This window comes from Sebastes umbrosus, chromosome 15, assembly GCF_015220745.1.
Source record: "Sebastes umbrosus isolate fSebUmb1 chromosome 15, fSebUmb1.pri, whole genome shotgun sequence".
Lineage (NCBI taxonomy): Eukaryota > Metazoa > Chordata > Actinopteri > Perciformes > Sebastidae > Sebastes > Sebastes umbrosus.
The window spans coordinates 31,829,463-31,848,064 of record NC_051283.1 but is presented as its reverse complement, the minus strand read 5'-3'; the positions used below and the strand labels follow the sequence as shown (position 1 = coordinate 31,848,064).

Sequence of the window (18,602 nt, the reverse complement as noted above, 5' to 3'; positions counted from 1 at the left end):
CTTTTGTTTTCTTCTAGGCTGTATCGTCTTTATTAGATTATGGAGTTCAAAATGAGACAATGTTTTTCCAGAATAATCCTGAATCTGTTTTCTACTGTTAAAGTCTACAGACTGATGTCCATTGTGAGGCACTGTTGGGATTTGAACCCAAGATCTCCTGTTTACGAGACAGGCGCTTTAACCACTAAGCCACAGCGCCTCTGTTCTCTGTTGTCTTCTTCTCAACACCAGCTACCTCCACTAAATAACCAGCCATCTGTGACCGTCTCCAGAGCGTTGACCTCTTATAGTTAAGGTTAAGCGTTGACCTCTAATTGTTAAGGTTGAGCGTTGACCTCTAATAGTTAAGGTTAAGCGTTGACCTCTTATAGTTAAGGTTGAGCGTTGACCTCTAATAGTTAAGGTTGAGCGTTGACCTCTTATAGTTAAGGTTAAGCGTTGACCTCTTATAGTTAAAGTTGAGCGTTGACCTCTTATAGTTAAGGTTAAGCGTTGACCTCTAATTGTTAAGGTTAAACATTGACCTCTAATAATTAAGGTTGAGCGTTGACCTCTAATAGTTAAGGTTAAGTGTTGACCTCTAATAGTTAAGGTTAAGTGTTGACCTCTAATAGTTAAGGTTAAGCGTTGACCTCTTATATTAAGGTTGAGCGTTGACCTCTAATAGTTAAGGTTAAGTGTTGACCTCTAATAGTTAAGGTTAAGTGTTGACCTCTAATAGTTAAGGTTAAGCGTTGACCTCTAATAGTTAAGGTTAAGTGTTGACCTCTAATAGTTAAGGTTAAGTGTTGACCTCTAATAATTAAGGTTGAGCGTTGACCTCTAATAGTTAAGGTTAAGTGTTGACCTCTAATAGTTAAGGTTAAGTGTTGACCTCTAATAGTTAAGGTTAAGCGTTGACCTCTTATATTAAGGTTGAGCGTTGACCTCTAATAGTTAAGGTTAAGTGTTGACCTCTAATAGTTAAGGTTAAGTGTTGACCTCTAATAGTTAAGGTTAAGCGTTGACCTCTTATATTAAGGTTGAGCGTTGACCTATAGTGCAAAAGTGCAAAAACATGTTAGTAAAAAGGCAGTAAAAAAATTAGTAGTGCAAAGTACAAAGAACAAAAAAATATACCAGATATAAAAATACAAGATGAAGAAGAAAACAAAAGTGAATATAGTGCAGAGTAACAGCTGTGATACACGACTATTAAAAAAGTGAATATAGTGCAGAAGAGACTGTTAAAAGTGAGTATAGTGCATTATTATCTGTCCTGCAAACCGTCCTCCCCCCCCCTCCCTAGAGAGGTGTTGTACAGTTTGATGGCTCGGGGGACAAAAGATTTCCTGAGTCTGTCTGTTGAGCACTTGGGGAGCAGCAGCCTGCCGCTAAACCAGCTCCTCTGTTTGGTGATGACGGCGTGCAGAGGATGGCTCGCGTTGTCCAGTAATCCTCTAATAGCTAAGGTTAAGCGTTGACCTCTAATAGTTACGGTTAAGCGTTGACCTTGAATGGTTGAAGGTCGTCGGGCAGCGAGTCTCACAAGAGTTTTGGCACGTTTTCGCAGCTCGGGAGTTACCTTCTAGACACGACCTTGTCTCAGCACTGGAGTTGTGATGGGTTGTTCCTCTAAGAAACTCATCTTCTGTACGACTGTATGGATCTATCCTCTATTATCAGTAGATTTAGTCGACGAAAGACAAAGGCAGCAAACCAGAGTCCAGCACATACAACCAGTAGACCTGCTGTCAGTCTCAGTCCAAAGTAGATGTTCCTTCTCCTTCTCACTGTTGGTCTCTCTGGTTGTGGTCTCGCTGTTGGTCTCTGAGGTTCGGGTTCATCAGCAGCTGCTGCAAAGGACAGAAAATAAAATGTGTCTGATTGTCTGAAGTGGAACCGTTTTACTGAAACAGGAAACAAAATAAATCCAGCAGACTGATAAAAGAAAGACTAAATCTGATCCTGTTCTTCATCAGCGGTAGTCATGACGTACGTTTTACTGCGTCTGGTAGTCACTTTCAGTCCTAAAGGCGGAAGCGTAGCTCTGCTGCTGGGAGCTGACGTTGTAATGGAACGACCAGTTGACTTTCACTTCTTAGTGATATGTGTTCTTTGGTAGAGGGATGTAGCTGAGACTACTTTTTAATAGCTAGCTAGGCTATGCTAGCTAACCAGTATGACCCCTGCAGCATGCTAACATGCTAAACTAAGATGTGTTTAGCTCTAGCAGGGCTGTAGACTCTTAGTCTGGTTTCACTGACTGACTTCTACTGAATCAACTCACCTGTGACTTTGAGGCTACATATCCTAGAGCCCGAACCAACACCTGTCTGCACGTCACACCGGTACACACCCGAGTCATTGATCCTGAGTCTGGACATGTGAAGTCTGATTCGTCCGTCTCTGAGGACGTCTTTGTCACACCAGACTCGTCCTGTAAACTGTTGATCCTGAGACTCTGGGACCTCAACACCTCCATGGAGATGAAACAGGACAGCAGGACAGTTCACAGTAGATAAATAGTGAGTTGAGGGAACTGTCGGTTCTGGTTGGGAACATCCACTCCAGTGTGATGTTGTGGTTCTCCTCTGCCTGATAGGAGGTCTGTGTCACATTCAATACAAATGATTCTGTAGAGGAGACAGAGAGGGAAAGTGAGCAGCAGACAAACTGACAGCTTTAAAGTTCCTGTTAGTAACTTGTTCAGGTATAAATCATTGCTGGTCGGTGTCTCATGGTCTCTCGTGTGTCTCATGGTCTCTCGTGTGTCTCATGGTCTCTCGTGTGTCTCCGCTGTTCAGACTCAGACTCCAACACAAACTACAGTGAAGCACCAAAACCTCTTGGTTGTATCTAGCTCGTCTGTTAAACAGTGTTGGCCGCGGTCGGAGGACGCGGGGGAGACCGTAGCTTTGGTCTCCAGGACTGGAGTCTCTGCTCCTCTGCTCCTCTGCCTGCCTTCACTCACACACCACGCTCCTTCTCTCTCTCTCTCTCTCTCTCCACCTCTCACGTGCATGCTGCTCACTCCACACTGCAGAAGAGTTAGTTTAGCTCTGAGAATATCTAGTGAATGTTCAGTGGACGTTTGTGCAGAAATAACTGCTGCAGCGGGAAAAGCCAACACTAGGATCAGCATTGATTCATGGAGAGACCTTGGTCTGGTCAGCTAACATTACTGCCAAGCAGCTGGAATATAGAGTGATATTGTGCTTTTAGCTGACGTGTGTCTCCTCACTGTGTTGAGTGATGCTCCTTCATGTCTATGTAGAGCGAGCACAAGCACCAGCAACAGGACGCTGACTTTAGTTAACAAGACATTTCTGATTCTTACAAACAGTCCCTTTAACATGTGAAACTCCATCTAGAGATGTTTGTCTGAAAGTGTATTTAGTGTTTGTGGATAATAAAGTAAAGGCAGACTAACCACGGACACAGGGGGGCAGGCTGAGGAGCAGCAGGATGCTGTAGTAGATCATCTTCTCCCTGTGAGAGGAGACAGAAACAGTCATTACAGGTATAAGAGAGACGATCTACAGTCTGTCTTTAGTCCTTACGGTACTTCTTCCTCTGTGCTACTGATTACACATGACAGACCAGTAGACTGACACCAAGCCATCTACACTAAAGTATTTCTGTCACAGGATGGCGCCAGTTTAGTACATTAGATTTTTTGATATGATGATATTCACATAGAATAGTTAAAATAAGTAAAACATCCAGAGTAAAGTCGGGAAAAGGACAAAAAGACGGAGAGACAACGAATCTATAAACTAAACTCCAGAGGAACCGGAGGTCTGTATTACAGAAGCCAGTTCAACACATCCAAAGTATCTTCTCCTTATCTGGCTTCACTAACCCTAACAACAGAGATCACACTAAACGGTCCTATTTCAACCTTCTCTCAGCTGCGTCCTCGTCTCCGGTGGTGTGAAACACACTCAAGATCAAGTAAAAAAATAAATATAAAAACATAATTCAAAGCGGTAAACACCCACAGCATAAATCCAGCTGTCCTTCCTGCATCTGTCAGTTTAAACTGAGATGTTTTAGTCTGATTATGACTGTAACTTCTTCATATGTGTGTAATATTACCATACGAGCTCTGACTGGTCAGTAGGCGGTGCTTTTATAAGACTGAATCTCTGATCTGGAACATAACCTTCTGCGGAGTAGGTTATGTTCCAGATCAGATAAGTTACCATGACGTCAGCAACCTTTACTCTCAAAAGAGCTATTTTAGGCAAAAAATAAATAAATACCGTCCCGTCGTACCGTAGACCTACAACATGATTAATAAAAATGAAAATATAACAAAAAACAGTTATTCATTTCCATATGTAAAAGTCCACAGAGAACCACTGGAGAGGAGCTGAAGAGACGCAGGTTGCTGACCTCTGACCTCTGACCTCTGACCTAACCCTAAATCCTGCTTCATAGTACAGGCCTCAGGTTGTTTGGTTGTTAATTGATTTGTTTTCTATCTATTTCACTTCATGTCTCTATTCGTTCCTGGTCAGCGACAAAATATGAAAACACTCCAAATTATTAACACCACATTTCTTCACGAAAAAGAAAACCTGATTAATATAATATATCAACTATCTGTATTTCCACATTACCTTGTGTCTCTTCTGTTGTAGCCTCCTACAGGACCAAACGACGAGACTGCTGAGCAACAACCAGCAGTGGAAGCTGCAGTCTTCTTGTTTACATGTCCTCCTGGCTCCTCCTCTCTCCTTATCTGTTGTGGTTCACTTCATCTTTCACTTTCAGCTGTCAGCTATAAGCTGTTCAGCCTGATTACAGCCCCCCCCCCCCCCCCCCCCCCCCCCCCCCCTAGTGGAGTGAACTCCGTCACTAGTCAAGGAAACTGAAGAGGACACCTTTGACTTGTCCCCATGCTGCAGTGATGTACAGGTGTACTCTGAGACCCTCTGACATCACTGCTGGGTGTTGGGTGCTGACTGTGGTCAGAGGTCAAACTAACTGGTATTGGGTAGTTCATATGAAATGCATTTAGTCCAAAGAGAGAGACAATCTCTGCAACCAAAAGGCACTGCTGGGATTTGAACCCAGGAGCTCCTGTTTACTAGACAGGCACTTTAACCAACTAAGCCACAGCGCCCTGAATACTACTGTTGTTTATTTCTCTCATATCAAACCTGCATTCATATCCAACGAGTTAAAAAAGGTTATTTCAACACAGGAGCTGTCTGTTTCTTAACTCCAACAGTCAACATTTAACCAGAAAAACAGTCTTTCTCTGAACTTAACTACGTAGTGTTCCTGCCTAAACTAAACCCCATATAGAGGTGGCAGAGATAAACACGACAGACTTCATTTCTGTTCCAGAACATATCACTTCCTGAATCTGTTTCCTACTGTTAAAGTCTACAGACAGATGTCCATTGTGAGGCACTGTTGGGATTTGAACCCAAGATCTCCTGTTTACGAGACAGGCACTTTAACCACTAAGCCACAGCACCTCTGTTCTCCATTGTCTTCTTCTTCTCTCTACCTCCACTAAATAACCATCCATCTGGGACCGTCTCCAGAGCTGTGTCTGCTCTCTTCCCGGCAAGCAGCGACAACACTTTACGGTCCAACTGATGAACTTACATGTGTTGTCACCATAACAATATACAATAATCAATATTTGGTTTTGCACTAGTCGAATGACCACGGAAAACAGTTTGACATTCTACTCCTTCAAGATTCCAGATTCCAGATGTTTATTGTCACACCGGTTATACAGGTACAATCGTGTGAAATACTTTTTGCTGAGAAGCTCCGTTAAGAAAACAGTAAGTTAAATAGCAAAAAATAAAATAAAATAGAAATGAAAATAATACTGTATTTACAAATAATATACAGTATAATAATAAAGGAAATACTTGGTATATGGTAAATATAGAAGCATATATATATATATATGCAGTCTGGGCAGCTCCTGCAGGCTGGGCAGCTCCTATTCCATTTCTATGGTGTAAATATGAATTTAGTTTGTTTACTATAAACTAAAGAGGACACCTTTGACTTGTCCCCATGCTGCAGTGATGTACAGGTGTACTCTGAGACCCTCTGACATCACTGCTGGGTGTTGGGTGCTGACTGTGGTCAGAGGTCAAACTAACTGGTATTGGGTAGTTCATATGAAATGCATTTAGTCCAAAGAGAGAGGCAATCTCTGCAACCAAAAGGCACTGCTGGGATTTGAACCCAGGATCTCCTGTTTACTAGACAGGCACTTTAACCAACTAAGCCACAGCGCCTCCTACAGCTGGAGCTCTCTGTTGTAAGAAGACAACGAGATAGTTAACATGGATGGTAACGGATTTAAGAAACTTAACAACTCACTGATGGCTTCTTCTGTTCTGTCTGTTCTCTTACTCCAACAGTCAACTTTTAACCAGAACCACAGTCTTTCTCTAAACCTAACTACGTAGTGATCCTGCCTAGACTAAACCCTGGATATAGAGGTGGCAGAGATAAACATGACAAACTTCATTTAAGAGCTCATTTCTGTAACAACCAAAAGGCACTGCTGGGATTTGAACCCAGGATCTCCTGTTTACTAGACAGGCACTTTAACCAACTAAGCCACAGCGCCTCACATGTCCTCACAAATGAGATAAGATAAAGATGAGATATTCCTTTATTAGTCCCACAGTGGGGGCATTTTGCAGTGTACAGCAGCAAAGGGCAAAAAACAAGAAGCATCAGTAAAAAACAAAAAGCAAAACAAAAGTGAAACAAGATATGAACAATTTAAATAGATGGAAATATAAAAATAGGAACAATATAAACAGTATTATTGACTATTAAAAAAATTGCAGGAGTGGAAAAATGACATTGCACGGTGAGAATGAAATTCCACCTGATAATATTGCACAGTATGAATTACACCTGAGTAGTATTGATATATTCGCACAGTCAGTATACAGTAAAGTGCAGTTATTGTCAGTTTTGAGAAAATGTTTTTCCAAAACAATGTCACATAATGTATTCATCTTTTTCTACTATTAAAGTCTAGATTTGAGGAGATTAACCTGCCTTGACTGGCTCGGTTTGAACTGACAAAAGGAGGGTTTTCACCTGGGTCAGATAACCCTGATCCAACCTGTAGTCCTTGGTGTCAAAGAGGTGTAAGTGAAGTTAAAACCTGCAGCCACTAGAGGGCTCAGTTTGCTGTGCTATATAGTCAATATGAACAGCTGCAACATCTAACTTCATTCATTGTCTGCTATACAGCACTGCTTGTTCAAATGTGTATTATATAGCATGAACTGACTGTGTCTCCAGATGACAATGGTCTACCTGCAGGCGTGGAGGAAACACACAATGCTTCCAATTCCAAAAAATAAGATGTGGATGATTTTGATCCTCATGTAAATAGAACCAGAAATATGACTGTACCAGTAACCTGCATGCAGGTAGCTGATGCATGCCAGGATCCCCTATAGTTGACCTACAGCAGGTGTTGCAAACAAAAGTGGAAGTAAAAAAAAAAAATGTCCTGTAGATGATAAATAATTTCATCGTCATTATGCAAAGTAGGTCAGCAAGTCCACCGACACTGATGCTTCTCTATTGTCTGTAAAAGCAGATCTCAAACTGAATCATTTACATCTGGAGACAAAGCTGTCAGTGTCTCTTAATGAGCTGCTGAAAGATCACTGACAATACTACATATAGCCTATTGAGAACGTCGACCTGATTCATGGCAGAGCAAGGTGTTTACATGGTGTCTCTGTTTCCACAGAAGAGATGAGGTTAAAGCAGGTTAACTCACTCAATCACTGCAATAACCTAGTTACAGTAAACCTGTACAGCTGATCACTCTCCTCTCCTATCACTGACAATGTGTGTTTGAACCTGTTTACCGCTGCAGGCTGCTGGAGAGTTTCTCTTTGTCAGATCATATGGACTCAGACACTCAGTGACCTACAGAGGATCTGCTTCAGAGCGCTCCTTCTGATAGACAGAGAGGACTTAATGACGTTTCTTATCAGCCCCCCGCACTGCACTGCCGTCACACGTCTGTTTGTCCTGCTGTCTCTGCTGTCTCTGCTGTCTTTGTCATGCACATGTACAGAAACCCGCTAAGGAACCCGGTAGAACTCAGAACTCAGGTGTGAAACCGGGTTTCTCTTTAATCCCTGACTCCAGTCAATAAAACCGGTTCAAAGAATTCATGTAAAAAAAATCTTTAGTGTTATTTTAATGAATGTAAACGAACACATTGTTTTATTTAGCCCCATTAGAATTAACATGGCTCTCCATCCAGACACAGACAACAACACTACTACCGACCAATCACAGCTCTCAGCTGGCTCCACCGCGGAAATAAACAGCCAATCAGCTGCCAGGGTGCCTCCAGGAGATAAAGAGAGGAGAGCCAATCAGAGGTCTGTCTGGGTCTACTGTGTGGAGCACCAACAGCCAATCAGAGGTCTGTCTTGGTCTGCTGTGTGGAGCACCAACAGCCAATCAGATGACTGTCTGGGTCTGCTGTGTGGGAAATAAACAGCCAATCAGATGACTGTCTGGGTCTGCTGTGTGGGAAATAAACAGCCAATCAGCAGTCTGTCTGGGCTCCACAGAGCGACCGGCTCGACCAATGAGCTCGTCTGTCTGGCCTCCTCGAGTGGGTGAGCTCCTGCAGAGCACCAATCAGCGGTCAGTGCTGCCTGCCGGTGCCGGGGACTGGTGGTGAGAGGAGAGGAAAGAGGGAGCTGCAGCAGCGTCAGGAACCGGACCGTGAACCCCGGAGACGGTACACACTGAGGCGGACAGGACACACAGGTGAGTCCGAGGATGTGGTGCGAGGCCCTGGCTTCTCCGGCGGGAGGGAGATGGTTTAGAAACGGCAGAACGGGTAGTCTGCTGGGAGACAATAGAACCACAGCAGAACCACAATAGAACCGCTTCAGAACCACAATAGAACCTCAGTAGAACCTCAGTAGAACCTCAGTAGAGCCGCTTCAGAGCCGCTTCAGAGCCGCTTCTCTCTCTATTGATGCAGACCGACGTGTCGCGCGACCGGCCGCCTCTAAACTGTTCCATTGTTACATTGTTTCATTGTCGCATGTTAAAGGTGTGTGAGTCGCTACATTACCGGATGTTATTGTGTTCACATTAACGTTACATTGTTACATTGTTGTCTCATTATGATGGAAACGGAGGAGCGGAATGTCTCCGAGCCTCCGTCTCATTGTTTGATCCTGTGAGTCTCTGGGGGTTCAGTCAGACTGGAGGAGAAACAACAAGAAGCCTCCATAGAAACATCACATCTACTAGTTCATAAAGAGAGCATGATGATGATAACTAACGGTAGGACGGGTTATTACTGAGAGAAGTGGCGGATTAAATGGCGCTAGGAGGAGGAAGAGGAGGAGGAGGAGGAGGAGGAGGAGGCCGGGGTCGCTCTCAGCAATTAGGTAGAAAAATTCGAAAATGCATCAGCCATTTACTCAACGGGCTCCATATGCACCTAAATGGCGTCCTGACTGCCTGGCTGCCTGACAGCACAACCACACACTGTTCTTTCTACTGTAAAGACGCTTCATCCGTTTGTTTCCTGAAGCGGCGGATTAACGGAGCTACATGTCTCCAGATGACGTTAGAGACCAAACAGGGAATCAATATTTAATGTGTGCTGCCTATTATTCTGCAGTGTTACAGGACATTATTCTTCCCGTTGTCTGTTGACCAGAGCTGCTCTTGTTGCTGCTGCTGCTGCTCAGGATTATACATGAGTCACATGCAGATGGATCCACAGCTATCACTGATCACTGTCTCTGTCTCTGTCTCTGTCATGGTATTATGTGTTAACTAAATTAGACAGAGATGGAGAGAGAGAGTGGTTAAATGAGGTGAAGAGAGAGAAGGGTTAATGTTCCCATCCTCCACTTTACAAAAGACATTTGCAAACTATGGGTTGTTTTAAGTTCCAGTTATAGTTCTTGTCGTTTATTACACCAGCTTTGGTGTGTTGGAATGAAAAGTTGACATGAAACCGATTCACTTTCCTCACAAAGTGGATCAACCAGCTGGTTGGTTCTGTTCCCGTCTCCTCTGTAAAGGATTATTAGTTGTATAGCATCTCTCCACTACGATTCAATTACATAAGACCCTTTTTACATTTAGGGGACATTGTGCTCTCACTTCACACAAGTCTTCATGTGAGTAGTAGTACCCCCCCGACAGCCTTCTGGTTGTGAGATCAGAGTTGTCAGACCTGGATACACTCAGCCCTCCACTCACACACTGATAGTGGGTCTGTATGAATGAAAGGTCCCTGCTGTTGAAGAGTGTGAATGAACTGTAGTATTCTCAATGATGGAGTCCTTCCTCTTCCTATTTCCAGCTCCAGAGTCCCACAGCAGCCCCCCCGATAGCATACAGCATGATGAATACTGTTATAACAGATTATTACAGACCAGGGGTCAGCAACCTTTACTATATATAGTAATATAGTATATATATCAGAAGAGACAGTTTAGGCAACAAAAGAAATAAATCTGTCTGGAGCCGCAAAACATGTGATCATTGTGATGAAGGTAACACAGTTTATAGTCTAAGTATATAGTATATCAGTCTAATGCAGTGAGGGCCAAAGAGACAATGTACTACGGAGTATTAGGACCACATTGAGGGAAAACACATCTGAGATTTACACAATAAAGTCACAACTTTACGAGAAAAAAAGAAAATCACACGTAAAATTACTACTTCATAATCTTATGACTTTGTTCTCATAATATTACGATTTTTTTCTTGCAAACCTTTGACTTTATTATTATAATATTCTGACTTTATTCTCTAAATCTCAGATGTATTTTTTTTCCTCAAAGTGGCCCTAATACTCCGTCGTACCGTCGTACCATAGACCTACAACAATGATAAATATAAATGAAAATGTAAACTAAAAACAGTTATTCATTTCCATGTTTAATACTCCACAGGGAGCCACTGGAGAGGAGCTGAAGAGACGCAGGTTGCTGACCGCTGGTCTAGAGTATTGTAGTGTAGGTTTTGATGAATATATAGTCAGTGCAATTGATCCTTTTAATCATAATTTAGCTGGTCCTTATTGAAACAATGCAGATTGTGATTAAAGCTGGGTTTTGTAATCAAATTGTTTTTTTGTTATATTGTTGGGATTCTCATTACATCCTGACAGTAATCAATAAATCCAACGCTCGAACAAAGAACTGATTTGGTATCTGTGGCTGTCGCAGGTCTGTAATAAGCACTGTGCACTCACTACGCATCACTACAGTGTTCCACGGAGCTGCTATAGCTCGACAGCTGTGAGTAATGACAACAGCTATTTTCGTTGTTTACGTTCATTATATGATAATTTGACAAAAGTGGTCTGACTCCGCGCCGTGCGCTGAAAACTTGACAATATTTTAATTTTGAATGTCTAAAAAAGAGTGAAAACCTGGCGGAGGGGTCGCCTGGAGCAACAGGAACTTTACTGTATGTGTTGCAACACAGACCAAAGCTGTTGTTGCACCTACAGTAGGGTGTTGGTTGGTTAACACAAAGTCACAGTAACTGATCTACGTAGGGGAAATAGTAAAGACGTGCGGAAACATATGGAGGACGGAACCTGCCAAAATAAAAAATGAATGAATAAATACATAAATAAGTGATTCTATACATAAATAAATATGCCATTAAATGTAGGCATTAATTAATTGATGAAATGTGACATTAATTTTTGATTTCTGTTTTCATTTGCTTCTTTATTTATTTACCTTTGTATTAATTCCCCTGTCTATATACTCTTCTATTTAATTTAAAGATTTTTTTTTTTATTTATCAGAGTTAGTATTGAAAGGGGGGGAGAGAGGGGATGACATGCAGCAAAGGGCCACGGGTCGGATTCGAACCCTGGGCCGCTGCGCTAAGGATTCAGCCTTGGTACATAGGGCACCTGCTCTACCAGGTGAGCTATAGTGGCACCCCTTATTCATTCAATTTTATGAAGATTTAAATGTATTTATTTATTTATTTTTGCATTTATTTTTTATTTATTTTCATGGGTACCGTTGCCGCGTTTCCGGTGGCGTCGGCCTGCAGGTTCCCGTTCTGAATGAGCTTAACCTAAACAGCTCAGCTTCAGACGGGTGATCTGCACATCTGTACTGGCGCGAGGGGCAGCACCAGCAAAGTCAAAGAAATAAAGAAGCAAATTGAAACAGCCTGCCTTTATTTAGGTACATTTAATGGCATATTTATTTATTTATTTATCGAGTCATATATTAGTTTATTTAATCAGTTTTTGATTTTGGTGGGTTCCGTCCTCCGTAATATGAACGGATGTGCCAACGACAACAACGACTACACCTGCTCTCGTGTGTGTTTTCATGACAAAACATAGTTTGGAGACCTCATCGGGGGTTCCTCTGGGTGAAAGATCTGGTAGTGTGTGACCCCCGCCCCTCCCACCGTCTTTCCGGTCAGTCATTTGGTGTGAAAACCACAAAGACTTCAAGACTTCCGATTACCAGGCAGCGAGTTGTGTCGTGTGAACAGCACAGAGATGTGATGACTTTGAAAGTGGTGTAGTGTGAACTTGGCTTTAGGGTCAAACGATGTCTAATGTTGGACACATCCAGCTGGTCTCAGGCTCACCTCCAGACCAGATGGAAATCACTTTCACACTCAGAGACACGTGGCAGAATCTGTTGAATGACTGACGGATGTACGCGGTTCCACAGCTAGTATCCATGTAGCCGGTACACCTGGTAGACAGGAGTTAAAGCTCCTGTGATGGGGAACCGGTCTCATGGAACCGGTCTCATGAACCCGGACACATGTACTGTACAGAGGTGTACCAGGCATGAAGCAAATTCTTGCATTGAATTTTGCAAGTGAATATATAATGGTGGGAGTAAACATCCATCTGTCTTGTGTATTTGCAGATTTGCATATTTTGTGATCAAAAACGTCCAAGAAGTACATTCTGAAATTCAACATAGTATGGTTTAGTTTCTCCTAGTAGCTACCAAGCAAAGAGAAACCGGAGTGGACGTTGCATTAAGGCCTCAGCATGCTTAGAACAAGCAATCATCAAACAGTGTCCTCCTTTACCAAGGTCAGAATCTGACAATCATGCACACTTTATGCAACGATTGGCCAGCTGCACGGACGTGTTACGGACGGCGCTGGGGAGAGACGAGCCGGTCACTGTGATTACTCTGAGCAGCGTGCACGGGAATGAATTACAATATAATAAGTGTCTGGTTAAGTTAGTTAAAAATACAAATGTGTTAAAGGGACTGTATGTACGTTTTTACCCCGAGCTGGTAAACTTCCTCCTGGACAGGTAAACTAACGTTACTGCCAAGCAGGTGAAATAGTGATATTTTGGTTTTAGCTGGCTAATGTTGCTAACTTCAATCAACATGATGCTTGTCAATCACGTTCAGTCTCGTGTGTGTCGTCTCACTGTTTTGACCGATCGCTCGCATGCGTTCACGTAGTACGAGCTCAAGCGTGTACAACAGGACGATGACTGTCGTTGACTTAACAACCAAAGGTGTCGCTGTTAACAAACAATTTCTGATTCTTACAGAGAGCCCCTTTAAGGTTGTTCCTCCACCACTTATTTTGGACTTTACAGTCGTGACAGTTGCGAGCTTTATGTTGTATGTGTTATGAACTTCCACACTGACGACATGTTGTGTATGTGTGGCGGCGTCAAATTATTGTGCGACACATTTGTGTAAATATGACCAGCAAAATAATATGACACTGATCGGTGGGTAACCGGTCCCGGCCGATCGCTGAACACCATCCGGTTTCACTCTGCGGCAGATCGATCGGTGCATCTCTCCTTTGATATGATACCAGCCTAAATATTTCAATACCAATACTTAGGGGTGTAATGATACGTTTTTACAACGATACGATACGATACAGTTGCCATGGTTCCGATACGATTCAATGCAGGATATTTGGCTCATCTGGAGCGATCCGATTCAATGCACGCAGCGCACGGGGAAAGAGCCTCTTAATTCAGATCAGTTCACGTCTCTCCACCTCCACATGTCACACTGTTGCTCCTCCTCACTGAGATATAAGTACGAGCAGTTACTGTTAGCCATGTTCTTGAAGTTGCCTCTTAGTGAAATGTTCTGAGTTAAGTGCAAGTTCTCTCTGGTAAGCAGCGACGCAGTGTTTATGTCTAGGGCTTTTATTGTGAAAGGTAAGAAGGGAAAGAGCAAAGCTGTAACACGCTGCCGGCGCCGCCGCTGACACTGACAAGGTGGGAGCAATAAAGAGGTTCAGATTGCAGAGCCTCCGTGTTATTATATTATTACCTTCATAAATATAGGTGCAGCTCATCATCATCATAATAATAATAATATCACATCAATGCAACTTTTTGAAATCCGTAGTACCTTTTCGAGTCGTCTTTAGTCTTGCTGCGGTAGTCGGTGTTACACGGTGTTCGGGCATACACTGATTACATTACTTAACCCCCCCCCCCCCCCCCCCGCTGTTGTTCTGCCTTTCTCTTTATAGAAATAAAACCCATTTAGTTCATCTTCGTGTATCAGCGGCCTGTTATCAATAGATAGTCGGACGACGGACGCTGCAAACTGAAAGTGAAAGCGTCGGCTCCGTAAGGCGTGCAACGGCCCGACGTGCTGCAACGGCCCGACGTGCTGCAACGGCCCGACGTGCTGCAACGGCCCGACGTGCTGCAACGGCCCGACGTGCTGCAACGGCCCGACGTGCTGCAACGGCCCGACGTGCTGCAACGGCCCGACGTGCTGCAACGGCCCGACGTGCTGCTGCACTTGGTTCTTCTCAGTTTGGGCCACGGACCGCTGCACGGCACGGAGGATGTTTGCACTGTAACGTACTGCGTGCTGCGTCTCCCCTGGTTGGACTGTCAGGCGTCTAGTGACACACCCCCCATCCAGAGACTGCAGCGGTTGTTAAAGGATTCTGGTTTTACTGCTTAATCGTTTGTTTAACTTAAGAAAGTAGTGATGAGTAGACAACTAGTGTAGAATAACACCACACAGTCTTTCACTGTAGTGCTGCAGCATTGATTCGCTTCGCTTAGACCCTCCTTGCCTTGCCCCCTCCCTTCCGCAAGTTGATGGCATCACATCAGTTTGAGGAGTCGGACCCTCCCAGTTAACCTTTCCTTCATACGATGTGTCCCTCGGGAGAGAGACCAGAGACTGGTGGGTGGACCCCGGACCCTCTAGGGGGGTCTGAGAGCATGCTCCCTGGAAGATTTGTACATTTTAAAGTTGAATGCATCAATCTGGTGAACTGTGAGAGGCTACATCTAACTACTGTCCTCTTGTTAACCATTTAGTGATCCAGCAGTGGTGAAATGGAACTAACATTAAGGCTACTTAAGTACAAGTTTGAGGTACTTGTACTTTACTTGAGTATCTCCATGTTATGTAACTTCATACTTCTACTCCACTACATCTCAGAGGGAAATATTGTACTTTTGACATCACTACATTTATTTGACAATATGAGTTACCAGCTACAGATTCAGATTATTAATACAAAATATAAATCAACTAATAAACTGTGATGCATTATTAAATAGTATATCATTATTAAGTATATAAAGTAGTTAAAATGAGCTCCACCTTTACCAGCTGCAACATTAAACACATTAAGGCATCAATAATTATAATCCAGTGATTATAATCTATAGCCACGGGGCACTCTACAGAAACACTGCTTTTACTTTTGGTACTTTAAGTATATTGTTGATGCTTTTGTCCTGTTACTAAAGTAACATTGTGAATGCAGGACTTTGACTTCTAACAGAGTATTTTTACACTGTGGTAATACTTTAACTGAAGTAACAGATCTGAGTACTTCTTCCAGCACTGTGCTCTAGAAAACAGTTTAATGGTTGTATAGATGAGACGGGGGTCCATGTTACCAGACGGGTCGGGGAGAGTTGTCAACATCGCCACAGACGGCACACTGAGGTCAGTCCGCCACGCTTGACAGTCAGGGGGGGGGGGCCCGGAGGGAGAGAGGGCACGGCGAGCACCCGGGAAGTGGCGAGGTCCGGGTTAGGGCTGCTGTAAAGCTCACGGCCGGAGCTGCAAGCCACTTTAACCCCCCCGGGCCTTTACCAGCCAATCTTGGTCCGCTGACAAGGGTAAGAATATCAGAAAAAAAGATCATATCTTCTGCTTTAATTTACACGGATCATCTTTTATGTTGCAGCAGGTAAAGGTGGAGTTAACTACTTTATGTACTTAATGATATACTATTTAATAACACATCACAGTTTATTAGTTGATTTATATTTTGTATTAAGAATCTGAATGTCTAGCTAGTAACTCATATCGTCAAATAAATGTAGTGAAGTTAAAAGTACAATATTTCCCTCTGAGATGTAGTGGAGTAAAAGTATAAAGGTACATCAAAGTTAAATAGTCAAGTAAAGTACAAGTACCTCAAACTTGTACTGAAGTACAGTACTTGAGTAGCCTGAATGTATTTAGTTACATTCCACCGCTAGTAGTAGTAGTAGTAGATCACAAAATGGTTTACAAGAGGACAAAGTGTTTTAGATCTAGCCTCTTCATTTGGCTCTCAAAGTGCACCAGATTGATGCATTCAACTTTAAAATATACAAAATTGTCTGCAATTTGTCTAAAGTTATGACTTTTTTTTCTCATAATATTATGACTTTATTGTGTAAATCTCAGATGTTGTTTTCCTCAATGTGGCCCTAATACTCCGTAGTACATTGTCTCTTTGGCCCTCACTGCATTAGACTGATATACTATATACTTAGACTATGAACTGTGTTACCTTCATCACAATGATCACATGTTTTGTGGCACCAGACAGATATTTTATTTTTTGCTAAAATGGTTCTTCTGATAGTAAAGCTTGCCGACCGCTGGACCCTCTAGACTACAGTATTACAGAATCCGTTGGGAAACAGCGCTATATAAAAGGACTCAGATCAGGATCAGGGACCCCCCTGACTAATAGGTTAGTTTTCTCTTTTAATTCTTAAGTGCTTATTTCTTTATCCATATGCAGATGATTATTATTATGAGGGAATTGCATAATCATTTTTATGAAACTTGAAGAGTGGTGTTTTGATGTGTAAGCGATCTGAAGACCTGCTGTGTCACATTCTCTCGGAGTCTGTGTTCATCACTTTGTGCCTGAGAAGAGAGAAATCTGCATAATCAGCTCTTAATTAGAAAGCCCCATATTGCAGTGGGTTGTGGGTAATACCTGTAAATTGGCACTAATTGATGCCTGTGATTTTTTTTTTTAATGAATGCATAAAGCAGGAAGTGGTGTGCATCTGTCTCACAGTCTGACGGAAGCGTAGTAGAGAGCGCCACGTGAAGACAGACAGACAGACAGGCTTGTTTGCTTCATAGATGAAATGGCGGTCAACATGTAAAACCTACGAGTTGAAACGCAACGAGAACATCGGTTCATGTTGAAGGAAAGACATCCGACTGCTGTGTCGTTATTCTCCGAGTCGTTGTGGGAGTGGGTTGTAGAGATGTCCCGGCAGCAGCAGTCGGCGGCGGTGCAGCTGTGGCTAATCCAGCCGGTGAATAAGCAGTGTGTGCAGATCATTGCTGCATTGCTGTGCTGCGTTTAGCCAGGTGCTGCACAAGGTCACCAGTCAACCTGTCTGAATGCAATCGTCCCGATGCTGACTGTACACGGCCGGGGTCAGAGCAGTCCTGCAGTGGACAGTCTCTTCATGAAGACTCTGAATAACTACTAGAATACTAAGAAACAGCTGTTAGTATACAGACGATGCACAGTGGAGATTCCTCTGATCTGACACTGAGTGAAGTCAGACATGTAGCACTAATAGATGAAAGATTGAAGTATACTGTCCATTGTTGTGGCTCCCCTGATCAATTCCAGCTGTTGGTACTGAGGTGCCTCCAGATACTGAATTCATCCCTTCATATTAATATTGATAGGTTACAGTTGCAAAGTTACTAATTTGTGCACCAGTTCTGAATGCTGCGTAGAAGATGTATAGATGTTTACAGCATATGCTTGTATGTCCTTCCAGCTACATTATAATTCTGTCATTTGTTGGTACAAAAGTGCTTTTTAATGCCAAACGGTGAGGACAAATCAAGTTGGTCATAATGATAATACATTTAAAAATATTAGAGATCTAAATGTTGTTTTCTCAGAAAAAACATTCCAAGAAGTTTGATCAGGTGTTTCCAGTCTATTTCTCTCTTATTGGTATAAACGGCCTCAGGTGTTCCACGGTACACGTGTGATGGAAACGTTTGCTGCACTTATCGCTCATTCTTGTAGGCTGAATATCTATGTTTTGCTTTTACCGGTTTATTAGTTCTGCATGTTGAACCTCGATGCTTTCTATTGCTTTCTAATACTCTTCCTGCTTTGTGCTGGAGTTTCTGATCATATCACATGATCTTCTTCAGCAGATGGAGTTGCCCAGCTGTTTTCTGTTTTACAAAATGCACGATCAATCGATCATCTGAGTTGTTGTCAATGAATTTTCTGTCAGTCAACTTTATCAATGAATCAAGAACTACTAGTTCAGCACTAATCTGCATTTTGAAATG

At 42.8% G+C, this 18,602-nt stretch overlaps 1 protein-coding gene, 1 long non-coding RNA gene and 5 other non-coding genes across 8 annotated transcripts in view; 1 reads left to right on the top strand and 6 right to left on the bottom strand.

Annotated features, from left to right (window-relative positions):
• Nucleotides 1-126: 126 nt before the first annotated feature.
• Nucleotides 127-199, bottom strand: trnat-cgu. Its single transcript has one exon. It is a non-coding gene; the product is annotated as a tRNA-Thr (tRNA).
• Nucleotides 200-1,277: 1,078 nt separating this feature from the next.
• LOC119503174 lies at nt 1,278-4,781 on the bottom strand. Its single transcript, XR_005210261.1, has 4 exons — nt 4,608-4,781; nt 3,413-3,471; nt 2,270-2,615; nt 1,278-1,835 (listed from the first exon to the last, which is right to left on the bottom strand). It is a non-coding gene; the product is annotated as an uncharacterized LOC119503174 (long non-coding RNA).
• A 258-nt stretch (nt 4,782-5,039) lies between these two features.
• Nucleotides 5,040-5,113, bottom strand: trnat-agu. Its single transcript has one exon. It is a non-coding gene; the product is annotated as a tRNA-Thr (tRNA).
• A 288-nt stretch (nt 5,114-5,401) lies between these two features.
• trnat-cgu lies at nt 5,402-5,474 on the bottom strand. The gene has a single exon. It is a non-coding gene; the product is annotated as a tRNA-Thr (tRNA).
• Nucleotides 5,475-6,186: 712 nt separating this feature from the next.
• trnat-agu lies at nt 6,187-6,260 on the bottom strand. Its single transcript has one exon. It is a non-coding gene; the product is annotated as a tRNA-Thr (tRNA).
• Nucleotides 6,261-6,524: 264 nt separating this feature from the next.
• trnat-agu lies at nt 6,525-6,598 on the bottom strand. Its single transcript has one exon. It is a non-coding gene; the product is annotated as a tRNA-Thr (tRNA).
• A 2,043-nt stretch (nt 6,599-8,641) lies between these two features.
• Nucleotides 8,642-18,602, top strand: part of gatad2b (GATA zinc finger domain containing 2B) — a 42,701-nt gene continuing 32,740 nt past the window's right edge. For both annotated transcript variants that reach the window (XM_037794629.1, XM_037794628.1), the window contains exon 1: nt 8,642-8,793. The gene's annotated coding sequence lies outside the window, so the exon portion shown is untranslated. The remainder of the gene's footprint in view (nt 8,794-18,602) is intronic.